Raw genomic sequence first — 21,299 nt, 5'->3', positions numbered from 1 at the left:
CTTTTAAAGGTAGGGTAGATAATTTTCGGAAAGGCTAGCAATAGCGTGCTAGCTTTGAAAGTATAAGATCCCACCCTCCCTTCAGAGCATCTCCAAAGCCACGCCTCCTTCAAAACACATGAACGCATACAACAGGGAGCAAACAAAAGCATCAAGAGATGACGTTAAACTCATGTCTCAAAACACATAACATTACAATAATAATGAACGTAAACAACTTAAAGAGCACTGACCTGTACCACCTGACTGCTGCAGATTCATTTCGGCGTTGATAGTGTTGACGTTGAAAAGCATAAATTTGAGTCACAAACCGCTCCAATTATAACGTCATGGGTTCTCATCTCTTCCAAATTACGGTAATTGACCGTCAACAAAGACCCGCCCCCTTTACTTACTGTTGCTATGTTATGCTATCATGTTCTCACATCGTGGAGCAAAGAGGACACTGACACCACGGCGACAGAGCAGGTTACTTGAAACAAAGTCTCAAATTTAAAATTCTGCAATTTTTAAAGAAATTTAAACAATAAATACCATTTTGTGGCTCTTTAATGTGTCGTGACAGATCACTGTAGTGCCTCAGTTACAGCGGCTCGTGAACCGATCATCTCTTCCTACTAGTTAATTTATAGCATCAAATAAACATGAATGAACATCAGAAGGAATGTTGTTTCAACCACGGAAAGATGTAAGTACACACCAATTTTCAAGTTCAAGTCCACCGACGTTAATCTACCTGACTACTTTGTCGGACAAAATGGCAGATTTGGCATTATGATTGGTTAGATTGCCTGCCAATTAAACTCCTGGCGAAGGGTCAACTATAGTGTGAACGTAGCATAAGCTCGTTGTTTTGGTTCAGGACATGGTTGCCAGGTTTTCACAACAAAACCTGCCCAATTGCTACTCAGAACTACCCCAAAACTAGGTGGGGTCCCCCGATAAAAATCGCGTTCCGCAGGGTTCCCCTGGTAAAATTTGTATTCCAGGGGCTAAATATCATGTTATTTGGGGTCGTTTCAATCAGCGGACATAAAAAAAAAAAAAACCCGCGGCAACAGTGTTAAAGTAGAACAATTCTGCTGGAAAACTGCGGACTTGGCAACATGGTTCATGAGAAACTGTAAAACGTGGCTGTTTTGTTTGCAGTGCTTGTGACTGGTGCCTGTCTTAACTCTGCATTGCATGGAACACACTGACGACGTGTGATGTCTGCGCAAACAGGGTGTGCGAGGGTATGTAAAAACATACGTTAACAGGCAGGTAGGACCATCCTATCATATCCCACTGATCGAGGGATATGATTGGACGAACATTTTATGGTCCTTCACCTTCCATAGACGATATACAGTAAATACATATAAATACATTTAGACCTCTTAACTTAGTGATTGCTGTCGGGATGTGAAGAGACTTTCAACCAGCATAACAAAAAAAGTTTTTGAAGCAAATCACCTACCCTGTCTTTAAGATGAGAGGGTTTCTAAATTTTTTTTATGTGAAAAAAATAAAATAAATTAAAAAAAAAAAAAATTGATAATTTGACCTTTTTATAATAAAGCAAGGTTTAGGTTGTAAAATGTCAAGTGATGCGACCTCCGAAAAGCTTGATATTAAACTATAAGTTCATGATGATTGTAAAAACATATAATAAAATAAAAAGATTTTTACCTTGAAAAACTTCAAACTTTTTGACAATAATGTTTCAGATGTGTACAATAACATGCATTCAAGGTGTAAGGAAAATATGCTATTATGTTACAATGGCTGATCAGCAATTACATCTTGTTAGTTGAATAAAACACAATGCAACATTCTGTCAACATTGTGTGTTTGCAATTGCCAGCAAGTCTCTATGGGAGAAAGAGCGGCATGTCTGCTCTGACGGAGGGGGGGAATATAAACACATAAAAGTGGTGTTGCAACTTTTGCCTTTACAATCACCGGCTTCCTTTGATCCAGCCAACAAAACTTTTTCTCTGTCTCTCCCTCTTGTTTCGATGAGATAACAAGATTACAGTTCTCCCTAAATTCCTCCATTGCATAAACACTCTCGCGCAGGGAGGGAAAATAACACGCAGGCAACAAACCGCGGGCACTTGAACCAGACTGCTGTGAAAATAAACTGTGCTCCCCTGTTTGCTCTGCTCCGTGTGCCAGCTTCTAACGCAGTCAGACGGCAGGGTTGCACTGTCATGGCAAGCTTGAGAAAGAAATAAACAAGACCGAGAAAGGCGATGAGTGTTTGTGGGTTGGCTGGACAGAAGTACAGAGGTTTTTATTATTATTATTATTCTGGGCCAGTACATGAGTGTTGATGCCAAGTGGTGTGAAGCAGCTATGATGTAACTGATATGCTGCTAGCATGATATCATGAGCTAAACCTGTACAGATCACCAAAGCTATGATGAAAAGAAAATAAACTTCAAACTGGTTGAACAGCATCTATTCATGATGTTAGGACAATGGTGCTATCGAGCTTAACACGCCACAAGAAAACTGCTTTAAAAAATATAATCTCTTAGTCAGCAGGATGCAGATGCTTTGTCACATCTCACCTTGATTACTGTAACTCACTTCTTCATGGCCTTTCAGCTAAAACCATCAAACGATTATAATATGTTCAGAACTCTGCAGCCCATTTGATCACTCTCACAAGAAAGAATGAGCACATTACTCCAATACTTCATCACCATCACTGGCTTCTGGTTTACTTAAGCATAGATTTCAAAGTACTAAACCTCCCTTACAAAGCTCTTCATCACCTTGTCCTTCATATATAAATATATATATATATATGATTGACTCCAACCTTATGCCCATTCATTCCTTAAAATCTTCAAATGTGGGATTGTTAATGACTCCTAAATTTAGTTTGGTCGCTATGGGTGCCAGCAAGGTCTTTTAATGTTGTGGTTCTGTCTCTTTCTCTCTTTCTATCGGTCTGTATGTGTATCAATCAATCAATCAATCAATCAAACTATCTATCTATCTATCTATCTATCTATCTATCTATCTATCTATCTATCTATCGATATCAATCAATCAATCAATCAATCAATCGTTTTCTGTTTATCTATCAATATGTCCTATCTATCTGTCCGTCCCTCCATATCTGTAAATCGCTGTCCTATCGATATTTATCTATCAATCAATCAATCAATCAATCAATCATTTGTGTTTATCAATGTCCTATCTATCTATCTATCTATCTATCTATCTATCTGTCTATCTGTCTGTCTGTCTATCGTTTGTCGGCTTATCCATCCATCCATCCATCCAATATATCTTTCAATCCATATATATCTGTCAATCTATCATTTGTCTGTTTATCCATCCATCCATCCATCGTTTGTCTGTTTATCTATCTATATGTCCTATTTATCCGTCCTTCTGTCTGTCCATCCACACTGCTCCAACATCTTACCACCATCCATCTACCTGTTTACTCATCCATCCTCCACCCTGTAATTTCTCTCTCTGGTCGTCTCTGCGCTGGTGGGGCCCCTGAGGTCTGTGCGGAGCAGCTGTTTCACTCTAACAGTATTATTCTGCCTGGGGCTCCTCGGGGACCCCGGCAGTCTCGTTAATCAAAGCCTCTGTGAGCTTTAGCCAGCGCTGGTGCATCTTCCCCTGCCCCATCCATCATAAACCCCAGCACTGCTACGCGTGTGCGCACTCTTCCTGTTTTGAGAAATAAATTGAGACACTACAAGAAGAAAGCAATTAAGGGAGGTCTTTGGTCTATCATTCACGGGCTAATGGACCACCTATTCCTCTTATTTATTTATCTGTAGCTATAGTGGAAATGGCAATACTTGTGAGTATTGTGAAGTCTGATGTTCCTCATCTTTTATGGGGTCTCTCAAAAGAAATAAATGAGGGTTCAAACTGGACACAAGGCCAGAGGGAATTCATCACACCCAATGTGTGGAATTATAAGCAGAAGCGGATGGACAGTCAGTGTGAAGGTGAGAGAGCCTGAACTGGGCTCTGTTTGAGGTGTTGTGTTTGCATTGTGCTCATGATAATGCCAGAAGCAGTCGTGGTCACTCATGACTTTACTGTGTGACTCACAGACACTCTTCCTTCACTCAACACACATTACTACTAGATTTTAAAACAAACCTTGTTCCAAACCCTTTCCCATTGAACACAAAGCAGGAATCTTTTTTAGAGTCTTTATGTAGAACAGAACAAAATTCATGTTGTAGTCACTAAAATCAGATCTGCAGATCTAAGCAGAACAAAGTTGTTGATCCAGGAACACGTTGTACTTGGTGAAATTACATTCACCCTTACACAGTATAGAGTACATTTTTTTTTAAATAAATAAGGTCACACCTTAAATTAGGGCCTAATTCTCACTATTAACTATGATTTTTGCCTCAATAAACTCCTAATTACTGCTTATTAATAATTAGTAAGGTAGTTGTTAAGTTTAGGTATTGGGTAGGATTATGGGATGTAGAATAAGGTCATGCAGAATAAGGCATTAATATGTGCTTTATAAGTACGAATAAACAACCAATATCCTAGTATATGCATGCTAATAACTAGTTAATGAGAATTGGACCCTAAAGTGTTTGAATGCACTCTAAAAGATGCTTTCATCCATTAACTACTAATTTTCCTCTTCAAATTGGTCAGAAAAATGCAATGTATATATATCTGCAATTTGTTATTTTGGTACCACTGTTTACTTTAAACATTAAGGTAGCAATTAAACTAAATTATTGTATTTTTCTACAGAATGCAATGAAACTGGAATATTTCAAAAGCACACATTTAACTTTCTGAACCACTTCCAGGTCCATTCGCTTTGTTAATGTGGATCTGGCTGTTAACTATGATATTTATGTATGATGATAGATTATTTATTAAACCATAATTTTTGTGTTTTATTCATTAAAAACTTGCCTGAAAATTGCAAAGATTCCTTTCACCAGTAAAGCACTATAATTCAGGGCCTGAAATTCTAAACCTGAGAGAGATAAATTTCTCTTTAATAACCTGTACTACCAGGGACAGTAATGTTATTTTGACTGCAGCTCCAGTAATGTATTCTGACTTCACATTGCACGGTTGAGGGGAGAGAGGAGAAAGAAATGGCTGCCATTGTAATGGAAACCCCATTATAGCCCAGTTTAAGGGTAGGAGTAAGTGGGTGGTATGGTATAATTACCTGTCTCCATTAAATCCCAGGTCAAAGGGTTATACTGCAATTGCATCAAATTGACCGCATTTGGGGGTACTTGGGCAATTGCAATGCAGATAGCTCTTCCTGGCAATCTGAAGTCCTGGATTTCTATTTGAATAATAGAGGTAAGACAGAGACTGCTTTGGTTGGCAGTGGAAAGTCATGAATTATGAGTTTCTTTTCAATATTTGCATTAATCACAATGCACTAATTGTGTCCATCTCTCTGAACGTGGAGGCAGGTGTTTCCTTTACACTGAATTTATACTACAACAATCTCACCAGACTGCAAAAAAAATATTTTTTGAAGTTGTAAATAAAACAAAGATCATTGAAGTACATTTGACAAGAAAATGCTTTTTTAGTTTTTTTAGTTCACCCAAAAATGAAAATTATGTCATTAGTTACTCACCCTCATGCCGTTCCAAACCTGTAAGACATTCGTTTATCTTCGGAACAAGAATAAAGATTGTTTTTAATGAAATCTGAGAGCTTTCTGTCCCTCCATTGAAAGCCTACGCAACTGGTACTTTCAAGCCCAAGAAAGGTAGTAAAGACATCATTAAAGTAATCCATGTGACTCCAGTGGTTTAACCTCAAATTTATGAAGCAACGCAAGTGCTTTGTTTGCGCAAAAAATATTTTTTTTGCCACTTTATTTACAAAATATTAATCTCCAACGTCTTCTCTCGCATCAACACAACACACATGCTTCGTGGTGCTCTTGTGAATGCGTGTTGGAGGTTAATATTTTGTAAACAAAGTGGTAGTTGCATAGGCTGTCAATGGAGGGACAGAAAGCTCTTAGATTTCATCAAAAAGATCTTCATTTGTGTTCCGAAGATGAACGAAAGTCTTACGGGTTTGGAACGATGTCAGGGTGAGTAATTAAAGGATTAGTTCACTTTCAAATGAAAGTAAAATATCTAGCTTCCGCCAGACAGCTTTCCATAATCTACGTATGAAGAAAATGTAAAACTCTTGAAGTTCAAAAAGCGAAGCCAGTTTACACTTTCTTCGTAACTTTAATACGAAAGGCGGTCTGGCGGAAGCTAGATATTTTACTTTATAACTTGTTAAATATGGATTTTTTTTTTATTTACACAAACGTATCGCTTCGCTTCAGAAGGCCTTTATTAACCCCCTGGAGCCGTGTGGAGTATGTTTATGATGGATGGATGTGGATGGAGATACTTTCTTCAGCTCATACTCGTTTGGTAACGCCCTTATACTGCCCTTATAAAGCTTGAATGCGTCAGGATATTTATTAATATTTCTACGATTGTGTTCATCAGAAAGAAGAAAGCCATATAATCCTAGGATGGCTTGAGGGTGAGTAAAGCTTGGGGTAATTTTCATTTGAAAGTGAACTAATCCTTTAATGACACAATTTTCATTTTTGGGTCAACTAAGTCTTTAACTCAATGTGTTACTTTCTGTTTGTGAAATTTTCTTGTGAAATTTTCTAGCAATTTCTGAGTTAACATTTTTTTCAGTGCAGTTAATATGAAGCTGTCCCTCACTCCATCCCCCCACACAAACTGATGATCTGCATGCAAGTAATATTTCTTGCCTATCCCAGCCAAAAGAACTACGTATCTATGTTGCATATTCCAAGCTGTGGTCTAACTCGAAGTGACGTGAAATGTTTTGGTGGGTTCAGAGAAAGTGCATCCACTGCATTTGCATGAAAGCGCATTGCATGTTCATTAAAACAGGAAATCTCCATCACACTATTTTGACAAACTTTTAATGGTCTTCCCATTGCATCAATTTGCATCACTTTGCTTCGAAACAGGCCCCTGTGCGCCATGGTAACGGCACCGGTCAAGACAGCGGAGCAAATGGAAAGCAGGACTCTCTGGTAATACGGATACAATTACTGGAGATTACTGGGTAATGGTTACCACATGGACACAATGAGAACCTAATAATTCCCCCACCCTCCTTCACCTCCTCATGTACATCTAGGTGCTTTCCTCTCGCTTGCCACTGAGAAAGAGAGACAGTCAAAGAGTAAGAAACAGTGTGTGACACTGAGAATGTGAAACAGCCCAGAAAGAAAATGAAGGCTGATGGATATTTGTATCCTTTCCCAGGTTTTCATTCTTTCTAATTTCCTGTTCAGCTTTTACATGGTGTCAGAGCAGGGGGAGGCTGTCAAGCTTGGCTCCTTCACACGGTTGAGTCTCATTCGGCACTTGACTTTATCTGATAGGAATGGAGACAAGAATCCTACTGCCTGGAAGGTGACATTGCTTGGGGTCTGGATCAACTCCCTGGAAGCAAATCAATCTGCGGGGTGCTCCGTAAACACGGAGGTTGTTACAAGGCTTTGTCAGGTCTCTGTAGAAAGGTTAGCAATGCAAATCACTGACTTTAGCAATTAGATTACAGGTTTCTGAGAATAATCAGTGTATTAGGGTTGAATCTGCCCCCCAAAAGGCCAATCTGCTCACATTAAGGAATTAATACAAATCTTAGGCCTCATTTATAAAACATGCATATGCACAGATTTGATCTTAGAGTGTGTGTATGCTAAAATCCATGCCGTTCATTTTTATAAAAAACAGTCTTTGACGTCGAAAAGGTAGTTTGCCGTGGAAGCAGACATACACACTTTTCCAGTCAAGAGTAGTTCAAGTATTTGGAAATCTAAGCAATTCTTGCCGCTCTGCATTCTCATGTAATGGATTTAGACATTGACTGCTGCTCTTTTATGTTATTGATGTTAATTAGGCGCCGTTTACAAGCCGGAGATCTGAAACCATTCAGCTGCGCAGAATTTTAAGATAAATTTGCGATTTATAAATCTAGAAGAGAGGCGTACACACGTTTTTGTACGTATGTTTATTCACAGGTACACACATTCGAGAAATTATCATAAGATCAAATGTAGGACAGTTTCTATGTAACATTTTATAAATGAGGCCCCAGATGCAAAGGCGAAGTGCGCTTTTTTAGCAGCAGAAGCGCTAGCGAAAAACAAAATAACTAAATTTTTCATTTTCTCAAGAAGTTTTGATTGGTTTTTGTAAGTGAAAATAAAAAACAGATATTAAAGGGATAGTTCACCCAAAAATGAAAATTATCCCATGATTTTCTCACCTTCAAGCCATCCTAGATGTATATGACTATCTTCTTTCAGGTGAATACAATTGGAGTTATATTATAAAATATCTTGGCTCTTCCAAGCTTTATAATGGTAGTGAATGGGGCTCCTGATTTTGAAGCCCAAAAAAAGTGCATCCATCCATCATAAAAATAATCCACATGGCTCCAGGGGGTTAATAAAGGCCTTCTGAAGCTTAGCGATGGGTTTTTGTAAAAAAAAAAACATAGCTTTCAGCAGACTGCCATACGCATACGGATGCGTCGGGTCAGGGGTTATTCTTCCACCGTTACTCGATTTGCGTAGGCCGTCTGCCGGAAGCTAGTTATTATAGTTTATGAAGTTTTAAATATGGATATTTTTCGAACAAAAACCCATTGCTTCGTGTCATAAGGCCTTTATTAACCCCCTGGAGCCGTGTTGATTACTTTTATAATGGATGGATGCACTTTTTTGGGCTTCAAAATCTCACACCCCCTTCACTATCATTATAAAGCTTGGAAGAGCCAGGATATTTTGTAATAGAACTTTTGAACGATTGTGTTCGTCTGAAAGAAGATAGTCATATACACCTAGAATAGCTTGAGGGTGAGTAAATCATGGGATAATTTTAATTTTTGGGTGAACTATCCCTTTAAGGCCCCAATATACTCACTGTGAAGTTCTTTGCTCAGGGGTAAAAATAATTTCAAAATATCGGCGCAATGGTATACTGTTTGTGAACATTCCCACGCCACCCATGCTGCTGGTAGCTACACAATATCCTTTCAATAACAAAATAATCACACAACAAAAATGACAGCAGTGATAAAAGAGCAGTTAAGTCAAGACACTACAGGCAAAAGCATTGTTTTTTTTTCTTTCATGCACTGGTCAATTTCGAGATGTTCCACTATAGTGGAAAGAAAACATCCAAAATACACAAGCGTTTATTTTATTACACCTTATCTATTTCCATCTGTTCAATTACAATTCATGTATTTAAAGGCTGTTTTCACAAAATGAGTTCTCACATACTGAGCCTGATATCTCCACTCCAGCACATACATACACCAAACTATTCAGTTTTATTATTATCTATGTTCTGAAGGTTTCTACTGAGGGATTTGTTTGTATATCATTCACCAGATTTACATAACATTTTATTGTTGACATATATTTATTGTTATATGTTGACAGTTTTTTTCTGATTTGATAAAAAGTGATAAACTGGACAGAGGTGGGAAATCATCTCTATAAAAACCTTTAACTGTAATACAGTTAAAGAGTCAACAAAATGAAACAAACATTGGCAGCCTTGTTGCTAGTATTCAAATTTTTTAAACAAGTAATGACACAACAACAGGTTTGAACAACAATTAATGTAACTTGTATACTTGTAATACTATATTTATAAGTATACAAAATATATAAAATATAAAGATTCAGAAAGAGAGATTTGAGGCTTTTCAAAAATTCACACTCTTTTTATCTTTGTTTTTGTCAGTGTACTAAAACAATGCAGCCACATCCAGATGTCCTGTATTACTGTAGCTCAAACAGTCGAGCAGAGGTCAAGGTCAAAGGATCAGTTCCAGGGGTCCTTTGTGACCATAAGTGGTCTTTAACTTTAATAAGCAAAATCAAGACTTTAAGTGCTGTAGATTGTTTAAATTCAAAATAATGTAACATTCATTGACAAAAACCCAAATGTATCTACTGAGAAAGAGACCCAGAAGAGCATGAAATGGCGTACTGTGTTGTGTTGTCTCTCTCGAAAAAAGCTGTAGGGTAAGAGAGGGTCAGCAGCAGGCATCAGCTGAGCGTTAAGGTACATATGGTCCTGCCCGATCTGCTCGCTGATTGATTAGCTCAAACACTAAAGGAAGGAACTGAGCCACGGGCTCTCAACACATCCATCCATCTCACGGTCACCAGCTCGCTGGGGTGTAGACAGATGAGCTGTCGAACCTTCAGAAAGTGAGAGGGTCCGCTGAACCCCTTGGTACATCCAGGGATGGAATTTCAAGATCAGTAGTTGGATGTATCGCGGTGGTATTTTGAGCTGATAAACATGTCAACGGTTGCAGATGTTTTGAAGAACCGATTATAGAATCAGAATGTCACTTTTTTGCAAATGCTGAAAAAAAAATTGTATACGGGAATAACATTTATCTCAAAGACATCAGAACCTCTGTGAGAAACTTTTCAGCAGGGATCTTTTCTCAAATCATTCTGACCAGTAATGTTCTGCGGGTCTTTCCCTCCAGGAAACAATTCCAACATGAAATTTCTCCAACATGTTCTCAAGGCAAAAAAGGCCTTTCCAATGTTTTCAATGTACTAAAATATCACAGCAAACCAAAACAAATGCTGTGGTGGCAACCACAAGCAAAAGAAGGTTTAGGGTTATATTCTTTGTGGCATAATTCACCTCCATTTCCTTCATTTTTTTTACAGATACACAATGGCAAATGTTATGATTTGCTTGTCAACAACCCAGTGGTGGCCAGACGAGAACTTCACTGCGAGAGGAATGTGAACCATCTTTTGCAGGCCTCAGCATCAGCTGGTTCTATTTATGGATGAAGAGCAAGCTAAAAAGACCATTATGGAGGGTTTTACACAGTTTTGAGTTATGGTGAGGGAGCTGTTTATATGTATTGCGGCAGTTCGAAAAGGAAATGTCCGATGAGTGGCGCTAAAAGGTTAATGCTCTATTATGTTCGAAAACCATAACCTAACCAATAGTGTTAAAGAATTAGTTCACTTTCAGATGAAAATTAGCCCAAGCCTTACTCACCCTCAAGCCATCCTAGGTGTATATGACTTTCTTCTTTCTGATGAACACAATCGGAGATATTTTAATAAATATCCTGACACATCCAAGCTTTATAATGGCAGTGAACAGGGGTCACGAGTATGAGCTGAAGAAAGTGCTTCCATCCACATCCATCCATCATAAACGTGTACTCCACGCGGCTCTGGGAGGTTAATAAAGGCCTTCTGAAGTGAAGCGATGCATTTGTGTAAAAAAAATATCCATATTTAACAAGTTATGAAGTAAAATATCTAACTTCCGCCAGGCCTTTTATTAAAGTGAACTAATCCTTTAATAAAAACAACTGTGAGATAAAAAACACATTTGCTGAAGAAACCATGCCATTTTTTGTATGTCTTTACAAGTCTTTAAGTGTTGTGACTTCCTGTTTCACAGGACTCATACCCAGTGTTGCCAAGTCCGCGGTTTTCAATTGGACTACTTTTGAACTTTTGCTGTGGGTTGTTTTTCATGTCCGTGGGTTGAAGCGACTCCAAATAACATGATATTTAGCCCCTGGAATACGATTTTTTACCGGGGACCCGCCCTGAAATGCAATTGGGCTGGTTTTGGGCTAGTTTTGAGTAGCCTAGCAATTGGGTGGGTTTTGTTGCAAAAACCTGGCAACCTTGCTCTGCATCGCACTCTACCAGGTGAGCTATACCGAGCAAGTTTACTATGACAGAAGCTGCATTTCCATTACCCTTCAAAATGAAATTGAAAATTGAAAATACGCCCAATTGAAACACTGATTTCACAAAAACTCCCATATATCGCAAAAAAGTTTTTACGCTTGCATGAGGTGGTTTTTCAGGCAATTCGAAAAAGGAATATTTCCAGGTCCATATTTCCAGGTCACCTGGCGTACGTAAAAGTTGATCATTCTTTAAAGATGACGCGGTATGTTTGGACAGAAGACGAGACAGTTCTTTATTATACTCATAAAAGACAAAAGAATAATGGGATACTGGATTCTAAACAACAAAGAAATGCCACAATTTATCAAGACCTCAAAGCAGAGGAGCGAGAAACACCCAAAAAACACCTCATACATGGTCGCTCGCAAGTACAGAATAAGGAGCTTTCCTTGCCATTAATGCTTGGATAACACGCCTATGTCTCCTTCGATTAAAAATAATGGCTAGTGCAGTGGCTCTGTTATGCTTAAACCTACTAATATCCATGATTTTTGGAATGACTTATCACGCGAGGAAAAAATTACGTTTTTGTTGCATAACATCGGTTAATGGAAATGCCGTCATTTCGCAATAGTTTTTTTTATCGACATTTAGAAAATATCGCAAAAGTTTTGCGCAAATCTGTAATGGAAACCAGGCTAGAAAAGCTATGCATAATATGGAGGTACAATGTTTAAACATGAAAATTTTGTATTAGTTTACAAATCATGCAGTATGGTGTTTTGAGGTCAAGGTGTGCAAGTAACATCTCGAGGTATGTATAGGTATGTTTTGCCATTTTGAAAAAAGTAGGTAAAGGCATGTTTTTTTACAATGAGCTTATTGACATTTTTTCTAATTGACTAGTCTACTATTGATCTACTATTAAACCAGATGTGTCCCTCTCGCTTATAGTTACTGACAAATGCTGAATGACATTTTACAAACCAGATTCCAAAAAAAGTTGGGACACTGTACAAATTGTGAATAAAAAAGGAATGCAATGATGTGGAAGTTTCAAATTTCAATATTTTATTCAGAATACAACATAGATGACATATCAAATGTTTAAACTGAGAAAATGTGTAATTTTAAGGGAAAAATAAGTTGATTTTAAATTTCATGGCATCAACATATCTCAAAAAAGTTGGGACAAGTCCATGTTTACCACTGTGTGGCATTCCCTCTTCTTTTTATAACAGTCTGCAAACGTCTGGGGACTGAGGAGGCAAGTTGCTCAAGTTTAGGAATAGGAATGTTGTCCCATTCTTGTCTAATACAGGCTTCTAGTTGCTCAACTGTCTTAGGACTTCTTTGTCGCATCTTCCTCTTTATGATGCGCCAAATGTTTTCTATGGGTGAAAGATCTGGACTGCAGGCTGGCCATTTCAGTACCCGGATCCTTCTTCTACGCAGCCATGATGTTGTAATTGATGCAGTATGTGGTCTGGCATTGTCATGTTGGAAAATGCAAGGTCTTCCCTGAAAGAGACGACGTCTGGATGGGAGCATATGTTGTTCTAGAACTTGGATATACCTTTCAGCATTGATGGTGCCTTTCCAGATGCGTAAGCTGCCCATGCCACACGCACTCATGCAACCCCATACCATCAGAGATGCAGGCTTCTGAACTGAGCGCTGATAACAACTTGGGTTGTCCTTGTCCTCTTTAGTCCGGATGACATGGCGTCCCAGTTTTCCAAAAAGAACTTCAAATTTTGATTCGTCTGACCACAGAACAGTTTTCCACTTTGCCACAGTCCATTTTAAATGAGCCTTGGCCCAGAGAAAACGCCTACGCTTCTGGATCATGTTTAGATATGGCTTCTTTTTTGACCTAAAGAGTTTTAGCCGGCAACGGCGAATGGCACGGTGGATTGTGTTCACCGACAATGTTTTCTGGAAGTATTCCTGAGCCCATGTTGTGATTTCCATTACAGTAGCATTCCTGTATGTGATGCAGTTCCGTCTAAGGGCCCGAAGATCATGGGCATCCAGTATGGTTTTCCGGCCTTGACCCTTATGCACAGAGATTGTTCCAGATTCTCTGAATCTTTGGATGATATTATGCACTGTAGATGATAATAACTTCAAACTTTTTGCAATTTTCCTCTGAGAAACTCCTTTCTGATATTGCTCCACTATTTTTCGCCGCAGCATTGGGGGAATTGGTGATCCTCTGCCCATCTTGACTTCTGAGAGACACTGCCACTCTGAGAGGCTCTTTTTATACCCAATCATGTTGCCAATTGACCTAATAAGTTGCAAATTGGTCCTCCAGCTGTTCCTTATATGTACATTTAACTTTTCCGGCCTCTTATTGCTACCTGTGCCAACTTTTTTGGAATGTGTAGCTCTCATGAAATCCAAAATGTCAATTTCAAAATGTTTCACTTTCAACATTTGATATGTTATCTATATTCTATTGTGAATAAAATATAAGTTTATGAGATTTGTAAATTATTGCATTCCTTTTTTATTCACAATTTGTACAGCGTCCCAACTTTTTTGGAATCGGGTTTGTATTTCAGTTTCAAGCGATTCGCAAAAAAAAGAAAAGAAAAAAGAATTTTTGTATGTGAACACTTCAAATGTTTCATTGTATTTCCACATTCTCATAATTCCAAATATATGTGGCTGTCAGATTGAATGAATCTGGAGAGATTTGCATTTGTTTAAAATTATAGTTTTTTATAATAAACAGAAGCAACCAAAGATAAAATAAGACATTGCATATTAAATTGTCTAAAACAATTAACAAATTAAATTAAGAAATACATTTCAAAATGTTTATAATCCCTAGTTAGTGCTGGTTTGATGTTGGTCTAACTGATAAATGATGTTGATGATTTGCTGCACCAGCAAATCTTAGCTGGTGAAGCTGATTGAACATGGTCTTAGTGGTTAGTCTGGCAGTTTACACCAGCATCCAAAACATATGCCACATTTTTAACATATGCCAATGTCTTTTAAACAGGGTTATGAATAAACCCGATGCAATAACATTGAATCAAATGGTTATTTTTCTGTAAATCAATGCAAAAATTGCGCCCTACTTTTTCCCCCCACAAATAACCAACATTTAGAAGCTTTATAATTTAAACATTTCCATTATTTTTTAAGAAAATATGCCACCGATAAGATAGCATTCTCTGTCGTTTTATGCCATGCCATTCTGAAAGCTTTGAGGCCAGCTATCAAACTCTGGCCTGAAAACAAGATAAACCCACCCTTCAGCCATAATAAACAGAACATACACAGCACACTCAAGAACACAGTTTAGTTTCAGTGCAAAAAGATGTATGTAGAGGAGAATCGAGTAAGCTGTGTCAGTGGGTGAACAATGTCACCTTTAATCTAGCAAACAATTATAAAAGACTGATCATATACAGTTGCATATGAGGGATGAGGGAAAATTAAGTGTGTTTTGTATTGGGGCATTTTTTTTTTTTTTTTTTTTGCATGTTCATTTTATGTCAAAACAAGTTTGTCTAAACCTACAAATACACCGATCAGGCATAACATTATGCCCACCTTCCTAATATTGTGTTGGTCCCCCTTTTGCTGCCAAAACAGCCCTGACCCATCGAGGCATGGACCCCACTAGAACCCTGAAGGTGTGCTGTGGTATCTGGCACCAAGATGTTAGCAGCATATCCTTTAATGCTTCAGCATACCAAGACATTTTGGACAATTTCATGCTCCCAACTTTGTGGGAACAGTTTGGGGATGGCCCCTTCCTGTTCCAACATGACTGCGCACCAGTGCACAAAGCAAGGTCCATAAAGACATGGATGCGCGAGTTTGGTGTGGAGGAACTTGACTGGCCTGCACTACCTCAACCCGATAGAACACCTTTGGGATGAATTAGAGAGGAGACTGCGAGCCAGGCCTTCTCGTCCAACATCAGTGCCTGACCTCACAAATGTGCTTCTAGAAGAATGGACAAAAATTCCCATAAACACACTCCTAAACCTTGTGGAAAGCCTTCCCAGAAGAGTTGAGGCTGTTATAGCTGCAAAGGGTGGGCCAACTCCATATTAAACCCTGCGGATTAAGAATGGGATGTCATTAAAGTTCAAGGCAGGCGTCCCAAAACTTTTGGCAATATAATGTATATCACTATATATGTTGGTAAATTGCCAGTGTAATTGCCCTGTAAATTATTTGGCAAAAGACTATCCATGAGTTATTACATTTAAAACCTGAGTGTTACAGTATTTTTCAGCACTGGTTAATCTTGTTTGATGTTTATTTCTACATATACTAACATTTTTTAACATTTCATTTTGACACAAGTTGTATAAAATAAGAGAATGTTATTGGCACTTTCCCCCCCAATATTAGTTGATACCAGACATCCTGAAATATGATTATATTAGTTTTACCTCTAATTTCTATGTGCCTAAAGGAATACATAAGTCAAAAAGTGGCACAAATGACTCCACTCTCCCCCTTTGCTGTAATGTGAGGTAAAATATTTCTTAGTTTGTTTAGTGAGAATCATGCATCAACAGAAAGACCCCCTTTCCCCCCACCCGTCCAATCCTGGATGATTATTTTATTACAGCATTCTGGGTGTGATCAGTTGACGCCCCAGTGAAGCAGAAGACGCCGCACCCTTCTCTTCAATGTCCAATCACTCTCTGCTCTCTGTCTTGCATAACTAGTTGGCCGTGCAGATTTTACTTTTTCTTGCCAGTCCACTCTGATGTCATATCTTGTTGTGACATTATGAAATGAGGTTAAATTTTAAATATTACTCAGTCAAAAACTATTAGTTCTGTTCTATTACCCCGGTTTTCAGAATGATCACACGGAAAATCTGAAATGATGGAAAACTAAAGCTATTTACATAATGATTAATGTGCTTACAACACAGTTAATGCTTTTTATATTTACATATGCTCATTTAGCTAAGACTTTTGCACCTTTGAGGTTGGAATTGCTGGAACATATTGAAATAGACTATTGTGATGAAACGGAAATAGCAACAGATCTTCTTCCATATTGCGATGTCCATCAAAGTGAAACATTATGGAAAAAGAAAAAAATATATAGGGTGGGACTTGGTTCTTTCCATTGGTTGTTGATTGGGTGGATGCAGATATGAATGTGAGCTTGCAGTCGATTGCAAGAAAGTGTGTTTACGTAGATTAAACCATTGGAGAAGTCTGTTGTTTTACCGGAAGTGTTATGACATTTTGAATAAAAAATGTACATAAAATAAGTACATAAATATATATTTAAATGTAAAATGTGTATATGAGAAGAACTGGAAGGATGAATTTAAAGCAAACAGAAAGCTCTGATAGCGCTGTAGAGTACAGTATTATTCAACTGGTGTATGAAAAATTGTAGCAACAAAAAAGTATGCATTTTAGATTTGACAAACCTCAACAGTGCACCAAAGAACACATTTACAGTATAACTGTAAAACAAATACACAACTGACTCTGTCCAGGCCAGCTTGCAGTCCCATCAATTCAGATGTCAACCCAATGACCATGTCTTAAAGTGACTGTACCCAGAACAGAAAAACACACTAACGTTTAGATGGTCATCTCTGATAATCACATTCCAGGATGGAGAAATCCTTGGCCGCTCTGCCATGACCAGTGCCAGTTTCCAGCAGTGAGTCTAGGCCAGAAAGGCTAGTTGGTTATTAAAGCCAATGATGGACCTTAGACTTGGTGCACAATGCCCTCATGACTGGCCATAACTGAAATCTGGTTACCAAAAGGCATTAACGAATCATATCTTGTGCGAGGAAGTTCCACATGAGTGGTGAAGTAACCCCAGTGACAGTGAATAGATTATCATTCCAATAGCAATTATACTGGTTTAATTACCAAGCTGTATTAACTTCAATGATTTACAAGTACTAAACCCCAAAGTATGCTTCACTTTTTACGTGTAAGCGAGGGTCAGCGTACAGTGCACGTGACGTGCAGGTCGCACACGCGCATTTAATTTTTTTGCAATAAATAGTTTACAGTGCCCTGGGGGCTTCAATTCACAAGGTAGTCAAAGAAAAACTACATAAACAGAACTGACCAGAACACATGCAAGCTACAGAGACAATGGAGGCCTACATAGATGAGAGATTGTGCGAAGAGGTACCCTCATTTGTACAACCCTAGCATGAATAAAAATACAAATATATTTACATGGGTTGTAACTTGTGGCGAGAGATTGCTCAAAACTACATATGCATCAAATGCCTGTGTACACATACGAGTCAAATGAAGTATACTTTGCGAAGCTGTGCGTTCAACTGTGCGAAGTATACCTTGGGCTTAAGATGTTCCCATATATATCTAATCAGCCAACCACATGGCAGCAATCTGCTGAAGTTCAAACTGAGCATCAGAATGGAGAAGAAAGATGATGTAAGTAACATATATACATATATAAAATCTTCTAACCAGTATCAGCTTGCTGCATTGTAAAATTAAAAGACTGCCCAACACAGAGCCCTGTGGTACTCCAGGCATTAGTTTGCTGGATGTTTCAATTGATTTGTACTTGGAAACCTGATTCTTCTACTAATCTTAATGATAACTAATTTCACAAACCAAGACAGCACGAACAAAAATGGAGAGGTAAACAATGAGTCACCGTGTCAAGCACCAAGGACAAACCCCAAAGGATAAGACCATAAGAGAGGAAGAAAGCTAGTTCAGTTTTGAGGGCTCCCATCAAAGCCAGAAGTGCTTCCTTATGCTTAGTAGAATTAGCGGCTTTGAAACCAGAGCAATCCATACTTGGGTTCTAAAGCAGTAGAGCAGTGAGCCATCTTGAAATCAGACAGAATGAAATGACCCTCTTGTGAGCTAAACTCAAGGTCAAGTGCATTACATCTCTCTCCTTCATTAGTTTTTCATGTCTGTTTTGGGTTCATGACTTTGACATTTCACAGAATGTCAGTTTTACACTTTTCACTTGTTGAAGTACTGTAACTGTGGTTGCAGTTACATATTTCTAGCGGTTTGGATGATGGTCAAATATGCAATATAGAAGCAATTCAAGTTTATATCTTATGTTACATAAAACTTTCAGTGCATTTATTTATTTTCAGACCTATGTCTGTGTATTTTGGACTTAAATACTAATTAAATGAAAGCTAAGGTGAACCACCAGTATTTACTCTTGTCTTTCATGTTTAACTTCATGGGAAAATGCAGAAAAAAGTTTTCCTCTTTAAATTCATGTGAAAATGATGACATTCTGCATGGTTGACTAGACCACAAAAATGTGTGACAAGATCCATCCAGCTCATAGTTCAAAGGATCATGTAAAAGCCATCAAAAAAAAAAAACAATAATGTTTTTTTTCAAATTGCTGCGTTAATTTTAAATATCACGTTAATTATCAAGATGTTGTTGGAAGGTTTTTCTGTTCCCCCACCCCCAGAATTAACTGCCATACTCTCATTGCTTTGACTTGTGTAATTTTCGATGCAGCAGAAAGCAACAAATCACTCCAGTGCAGTGTTTTGAATCTGTGAAATTATGTGGAGAAAAAAAAATGGAGTGGAGGCCAAGAAAAACACACCATACTTTTGGCCCTAAGGCGCTTTGAGATTTCCTTTCACATCCTGAGCTCAAATATGATCTCTGTGCCTCCTGTGAAGGGAGAGATTGGCAAAGGCACTATAGGCAACTATATGCAGTCTCAGAAAAATAGATTATAGTTTAAGCACAATAGTCATTTTTATTAATAATTTTTTTTATTATTTTTATTTCTTCCAAACTAGTGTTATCAGTCATGGATATATGAGAGTACTGTATTTGCTTTTGGGAAGATGACATCCTGTGCTGTAACCATCTAAAACTAAACTATTAGCATTTTTCTAGATTATTTATAATTACTATGAATGCAGCTTTTATCACCTTATACTATCTAAGAGACGACATACAATATCTATATGCGTGTGAAATTAATTTCTCACACTGCAGGGCCATCTACAATAAACTAGTGAAGGCAAAACATTTTGAAAATGGTGAAAACACTTTAACATTCATACTGTAATGACGGGTCGACAGAATGAGTGAGGATCCATTTGCAGCTTTATTACGATAAACACCAAAGCAGACAGGGGCAAAGGCAGAGACACAAACAGGGACAGGCAATGGTCGAGGCAGGCGGCAGACAAGCAGAGTAAAGTCACAGGCAATGGTCAGGGCAGGCGGCAAACAAACACAGTCCAAATAACAGGCAAGGATCAGGGCAGGCGGCAAACAAACACAGTCCAATAAACAGTCCAATGGCAACAGAAATACAATCCACAAGAAAACGCTCAGAAGTGATCACCGGGGCAAATCAAGACTTCGCGGTGAGGTGGTGTGTGTGTAAGTCCTTTATAGTCCAGGTAATGATTTGCAGGTGTGTGTGGCACTTGGTGATTGGTGTGGAGTGTGCATGTGATTGGAAGGGAGGATTATGGGAAATGGAGTCCAGGAACAGACAGTGATCGTGACACATACACATTTTTACCTCAAATTTTGCGGGTGCAGCCATTCAGATATAGCTGGGGTTAGCGTAGCGATACCAGTTAGAAGACTCTGCTTGTGTAGATTTGGAGTAGCGTTGGACAATCAGACATAGGGCAGCACCTGGATATTTTATACTCACTCCTGGAGTGATGCTAGATACAGGTGTAAACAGGTTCTAAAACGTTTTGAGCTTGTCCACTTTTGACCACTTCTAGAGGTAGTCAAATGCTTTCGACTAGATTGCTTTTGTAGTGTAGACACTCATGTGTTCGAACAGCTACAAAAGACTGCCTTCTCTCCGCCTACTGACTTAATGCGTAAACATGGGAAGTGCGCTAGCCAGACGGGATTTAAACTTTGTTGGCTGAAGACCCAAGTTTGGTTGGAAGATGGAAAACGTACCAAGCACAATTTTCTCTCACCATTCCTGATTTCTAACACACACTCACAGCGTTTGGTTGGGTCTTGCAGCTGTCAGAGCAGAAATGAAAGCTGATGCTCTCCGTGTGTTTTTCTGTCATCTTCGGTGTGTTCATATGTAAATTGCCTGAGCATATTTTGTCAATTAGATCAAAAGATCTGAAAAAAAAAAAAAAAAAAACATACATTTACCCACCCATACACCCATTTACCCTCCCCTCGAAGAAATCAGGAGTGATTGAAAGTAGACAAAAAAGATGGATTAAAATACCAGATGTAAATGGGTGTCTCCCTGGTCTACTTGTGATCTGATGCACTAAAACAGATCTTAAAGGTAGGGTTCGCATCCTCTGACTCGGCTTTATGCTTTCCTATGTCAACACTATCAATGCCAACATTAATCTGCAGCAGTCAGGTGGTACAAGTAAGAGCTCTGTAAGCTGTTTACGTTCATTATTATTGTAATGAGGTAATTTAACGCCGTCTCTCGCTTCTTGTGTTCTGAAGGAGGCGTGGCTTTGGTGAGCGCTCTGAAGGGAGGGTGGGATCTCATGCTTTCAATGCTAACTTGCTATCGCTAGCCTCTCCGCAAT

Source organism: Ctenopharyngodon idella, chromosome 21 (genome assembly GCF_019924925.1).
Source record: "Ctenopharyngodon idella isolate HZGC_01 chromosome 21, HZGC01, whole genome shotgun sequence".
Lineage (NCBI taxonomy): Eukaryota > Metazoa > Chordata > Actinopteri > Cypriniformes > Xenocyprididae > Ctenopharyngodon > Ctenopharyngodon idella.
The sequence above is the reverse complement of the archived record's forward strand: the minus strand, read 5'-3'. Positions refer to the sequence as shown.